We start from the raw sequence: 6,045 nt of genomic DNA, 5'->3' as shown, positions 1-6,045 counted from the left end.
GAAAAATTAGAAAAATTAGCCAGGCTTGGTGGTGTGTTGTTGTAGTCCCAGCTACTTGAGAGGCTGAGGTGGGAGGATCACTTGATATCAGGAGATCAAGAGCAGCCTAACATGGTGAAACCTCATCTCTACTAAAAATACAAAAATTAGCTGGGTGTGGTGGTGCCTGCCTGTAATCCCAGCTACTTGGGAGGCTGAGGCAGGAGAATCACTTGAACCCAGGAGGCAGAGGTTGCAGTGAGCCGAGTTCGGGCCATCGCACTCCAGCCTGGGTGACAGAGGGAGACTCCGTCTCAAAAAAAAAAAAAAAAAAAAAGGCAGGTCGGATCCGAGGTTCGACGATCTAAGCTCACGCCGATCCTGGACTGACGGTCGGATCTGAGCACCCTGTTCTGAGCTCCCCTTTGCCCCCACACACCTTAAACCCGTGTGCAGGATCCGTCTCCATGGAACCACAACCTCCTGAAGCCTTGACCAACGTCGTCTCGGTTCCGCGCCAGCAGCCCAGCTCACATTCAGAGGCTGGTGTCCAGGCTCTCAGCGCGGGGGAAGGCTCAGGTACTGGATCCCGGGCTAAGCTCGGGTGGAGGTCCCCTTTCGTGGAGCCATTTCGGGAGAGTAAGTCAGGGCGCAAGTGCTCCACTGAAGACAGGATCTGATTTTTTCCTAACTGGCCCCCGATGTCCTGCATTCTGGTGAGTTTTCTTTAGATTTTGGACTACTACGGGCCAACGTTAGCTAACAGTTGTGGAGCACTTTTTTTTTGTTTTTGTTTTGAGACGGAGTCTCGCTCTGTTTCCCAGTCTGAAATGCAGTGGCGGATCTCGGCTCACTGCAACCTCCGCCTCCCGGGTTCAAGCGATTCTCCCACCTCAGCCTCCCGAGAAGCTGGGACTACAGGCGCATGCCACCACGCCCGTCTAATTTTTGGTAGTTTTAATAGAGATGGGGTTTCACCGTGTTAGCCATGCTGGTTTCCATCTCCTGACTCGTGATGCGTCCACCTTGGCCTCCCAAAGTGTTGGGATTACAGGCGTGAGCCACTGAGACGGGCCGATGGTTCCTCTTTTTAAGCAAACTATATGAATCTGTTAATCCGCAAAATCTTGAGCTACGTGGGAATGACAACCCCCATTTTATAGAAGCCGAACCTTAAAGAGCTGCGGCAGTGCTGCCTGCTGCACCTCCTGTCTGATCAGAGTGGTTGCAGTCAGCTATAGACTGTTTTATGGAGACCGGACAGCATTAGTTCAGTCGTTTGTGGTAAACATCTCTGTGTACAAGCACACTTTATAAACATTTTCCTCCCCCCGAGACGGAGTCTCCTTCTGCCGCACAGGCTGGAGTGCAGTGGAGCGATCTCGGTTCACTGCATCCTCCGCCTCCCAGGTTCAAGCGTTTCTCCTGCCTCAGCCTCCTGAGTAGCTGTGATAACAGGCGCCCGCTATCATGCCTGGCTAATAATTTTTGTATTTTTAGTGGAGACGGGATTTCACCATGTTGGCCAGGCTGGTCTCGATTTCCTGACCTCAGGTGATTTGCCCGCCTCGGCCTCCCAAAGTGCTGGGATTACAGGCGTGAGCCACCGCTCCCGGTCCAGAATATTTTATTTTTAAACTTGTGGAGATGGGGTCTCATTATGTTAGCCAGGCTGTGCTTTGCTACTTTTACATCACTCAGTTCTGTTCTCAAGATAGTTGGGGGGTGGGGGCAAGCAAATACACAGGAAACAAATGGAATAATTGGGTGCTGTTTCTCATCTCTCATCTGGCCCAATTTTCACTCTCTTGGGGACACTTCCCATGCATATCCCAGGGGAACATTGACACTGTGCATAAATGCTGAGGGAACTGCAGTTTGAAGGAAGTTATTTTAGACTGGAATAAGTTTATTCACTAATCATTAAGTACTTGTTCTGTGCATGATAAAACATATGGGGGGAAAGATAAAAAAAAGAAAAAAAAATTATAGAGTCTCTCTTTTGGGGTGATAAAAATATCCTAAAATTGTGCGGACGGTTGCACAACTCTGTGAATACACTAAAAATCGCTTAATTATACAATTTTAATGGGTGTATGGGCTGGTCGAGATGGCTTATGCCTGTAATCTCAGCACTTTGGGAGGCCGAGGTGGATGGATCACTTGAGCCCAGGAGTTGGAGACCAGCCTGGGCAACATGCCAAAACCCTGTCTCTACTAAAAATGCAAAAATTAACCGGGCGTGGTGGCAGACACCTGTAATCCCAACTATTTGGGAGGCTGAGGCAAGAGACTCGCTTCAATCTGGGAGGCGGAGATTGCAGTGAGCCGAGATCGTGCCACTGCACTCCAGCCTGGGCGATGGAGGGAGATTTGGTCTCAGAAAAAAAAAAAAAAAAAAAAAGAGGGTGTGAATTATATCAGCAATTATAACAGCAATAAAGCTGTTCCCCCCGCCCCCCCCAAAAAAAAAGGACTCATGGTGTTTCCTTCTCACCATGGTGATAGAGCCCCAGCTCTTACAGTCACATCGCAATTGCAACAAGATAGGCATAATCCTCCCATTGCAGGTATAATCCTCCCATCGGCTCAGGGACAGCCGAAGAGCTGCCCTGGCCACAGGCACCACAGGAGGGGCCTGGTTACCAAAGTGTTAAGTGCTCAAATTTCCAGTGCACAGTGGGCTTGGGTTGTGTGTTTTGCCTCCTTGGTTCGGGGGGCCTGGGCCTACTGGGTGTGAGAAATGCCCAATACAGAGCCCTCTGGATGGCCCAGCTGTAGCTACAGAAAGACTTGCGGAAGTGATGAGATACCACTCTTCTTTCACTTATTTAATTTAATTAATTTATTTATGAATTTATCTTGGGACAGAGTCTTGCTCCGTCGCCCAGGCTGGAGTGCAGTGGTGCAATCTCGGCTCACTGCAACCTCCGCCTCCTGGGTTCAAGCAATCCTCCTGCTTCAGCCTCCCAAGTAGCTAAGATTACAGGTATCCCTCACTACGCCCAGCTAATTTTTGTATTTTAGTAGAGACAGGGTTTCACCATGTTGGTTGGGCTGGTCTCCTGACCTCAGATAATCTGCCTGCCTTGGCCTCCCAAAATGCTGGGATTACAGGTGTGAGCCACCACGCCTGGCTTTTTTCTTTTTCTTTTTTTTTTTTTTTTTTTTAGACCATTTGTTTTTTTTTTCTTTTTTTTTTGTTTTTTTTTTTTTTTTTTTTTTTTTTTTTTTTGAGACAATCTGGCTCTGTCACCCAGGCTAGAGGTCAGTGGCATGATCACTGTAACCTTCACCTCCTGGGTTCAAGTGATTCTCCTTCCTCAGCCTCCTGAGAAGCTGGAACTACAGGCGGGTGCCACCATGCCCAACTAATTTTTGTATTCTTAATAGAGATGGGGTTTTGCCAATTTGTCCAGTCTGCTCTCCAACTCCTGACCTCAGGTGATCCGCCCACCTCAGCCTCCCAAAATTCTGGGATTACAGGTGTGAGCCACCTTGCCCAGCTTAAACTGGTGCTCTTCACAATGGGTACTTCTGAGCTGTGGGAATCAGTTGTGAAGGAGGGCCGTGGTGAGGGAGAGAATTTTTCTTTTAACACTTTATGCCTGTGATTTGACATTTTTTTATCTTATTCTTTTGATTTGACATTTTAAAAAATTTACAATGAGCATGCATTACATTACAAATTTTAAAAAGACAAAACCGAGTTTCCCTTACCAAAAGGATTGACAGAATTTAACTGGGTGGAGACATGAAAAGAGGTTGTTATTCTTGTTTGTGCTTTCCCTTTCTTTGCTTGAGTTTCAACAAGGAAAATTCGTTACTTTTGCAAAGTTATTTTTAAATGTCACATGGAAGAAAACAAAAACAAAAACAAAACCAAACAGTGCAGTTGCTCTAGCATCTGTGGCCTCCCCACCCTTGCTTGGCCATGGCTGGGCTTTGCATGGACTTTGCATATGAGCTGCCCTGGCAGTGTCACCGTCGAAGGCATGAATCACCAGAGATGCCTCATCAGCAGGACTGTGGGAGGCCAGCAGGGCGGCGGGGCTGGAGACGGGCAGGGTGGAGCAGGGGAACTGGCGGCCTTGCTTCCACTGCTGGATTTTATTTTATTTTATTTTATTTGAAACGGAGTCTCGCTCTGTCGCTCAAGCTGGAGCGCAGTGGCACCATCTCGGCTCACGGCAACCTCTGCCTCCCGGGTTCAAGTGATTCTCCTGCCTCAGCCAACCGAGTAGCTGGGATTACAGGTGCGGGCCACCACACCTGACTAATTTTTGTATTCTTAGTGGAGACAGAGTTTCACCACGCTGGCCAGGCTGGTCTCGAACGCCTGACCTCAGGCGATCCGCCTCCTCAGCCTCCCAAAGTTCTGGGATTATAGGCATGAGCCACAACGCCTGGCTCCACTACTGGATTTTTATTCTGCTAGAGAAGCAACTCCAGCACAATGGTTCTAAGCAGCTCCAGAAACAGCTCTCATCCGCTCCCAGAGTCTGCAAGGCCTGCTGTTTGGCTGATCAAGTCTAGTAGGTGCAGGACAGATGCTGAGTTGCATTAAATGATCAGAGACAGAGTTAGGGAAGCGATGCTGCTGGCAGATGGTCCAACTGCCAGAAGAGGCTTTGAGTAATTGTAGGGAAATTTACCTAAAGAGAACCTGCTTCCCTCTTGTGGCCACAGAGGGCAAGTCACAAGTCACAAAATAACTTTTGCAAAAGTAATGGGTGTTCCTTGCTGAAACTCAAGTTCAGACAAAAGTTCTCTGCGCTCTTATGTTGGGCAGCTCCAGCCGAAAGCATCTGTCTCTGACTCTCAAGTTCACTTGTCAAGATGGAGTGGACCTAACCAAGAATGCAAAACTATTTTTTTCAAGGAATATTCCTGCTGCCCACACTGTTCTAGGTCCTGAGGATACAGCAGTAGATGAACAAGACAGCATCACCTGCCCTCCTGGAGTTGACCTCCTAGCAGGGCCCGGTATCATCCTGGGAGAAACCCCCTACTTAAAACAGGGGGTTTGGAGAGATGTATGTGAATACCACCAAGTGACCAGTGCCGGTATAAGAACCCTGTGGTGGCCGGCCACGGTGGCTCACTACTGTAATCCCAGCACTTTGGAAGCCTGAGGCAGGTGGGTCACCTGAGGTCAAGGAGCTCGAGACCAGCCTGACCAACATGGTGAAAACCTGTGTCTACTAAAAGCAACCAACCAAACAAAACAAATACAGTTAGCTGGGCGTGGTGGCAGGGACCTGTAATCCCAACTACTCAGGAGTCTGAGGCAGGAGAATCTCATGAACCTGGGAGGCGGAGGTTGCCATGAGCTGAGATCGTGCCGTTGCACTTTGGCCTGGGCAACAAGATCTAAACTCTGTTTCAAAACAAACAAAAAAAACCCCTTGTAGTGAGAACGCTTGAGATACACAGAGAGAACAAGTCATCACTGTCACCCCTCTCATATGTCCCAGAGATTCATCTACATGCTTAGCACATGTTTAGACACAAGGCCTTTCTCTGTCACCCAGGCTAGAGTGCGGTGGTGTGATCATAGTTCACTGTAGCCTCCAACTCCTGGCCTCAAGCGATCCTCCCACCTCGACCTCCAAAGGGATGGGATTACTGGCGTGAGCCACCATGCCTGGACAAATTAACACATTTAATCTGTCTCTGCTTTATCCTCTGATATGACCAGAGCAGTGCCTGACGCATTGTAAGTGTTCATGAAACATTTACAGAATGGATGAGTTTAATCCTCACAGCAAATCCTGTGAGGTAGATACCATCATTATCACTTCATTGATGAGCAACTGAGGCCCAGAGAGAAGTGACTTTTCCAAGATCACACAGCCCACGGGAGTTCAAACTGTTTCATTTGCAAGCACATGGGTTTACCCGCTCTATTAGTTTCTTATTGCTGCTGTAACAAATTAACACAAGTTTAGTGTCTTCAAGCAGCACAGATTTATAGTGGTACTGTTCTGGAAGTCAGAAACGCTAAAATCAAGGTGTCAGACACCTTGTGTTCCCTTTATGGTGGCTCTAGAGGGGAATCAATTT

Source organism: Cebus imitator, unplaced genomic scaffold (genome assembly GCF_001604975.1).
Source record: "Cebus imitator isolate Cc_AM_T3 unplaced genomic scaffold, Cebus_imitator-1.0 Scaffold85, whole genome shotgun sequence".
NCBI lineage: Eukaryota > Metazoa > Chordata > Mammalia > Primates > Cebidae > Cebus > Cebus imitator.
Note: the sequence above shows the minus strand (reverse complement) of the source record.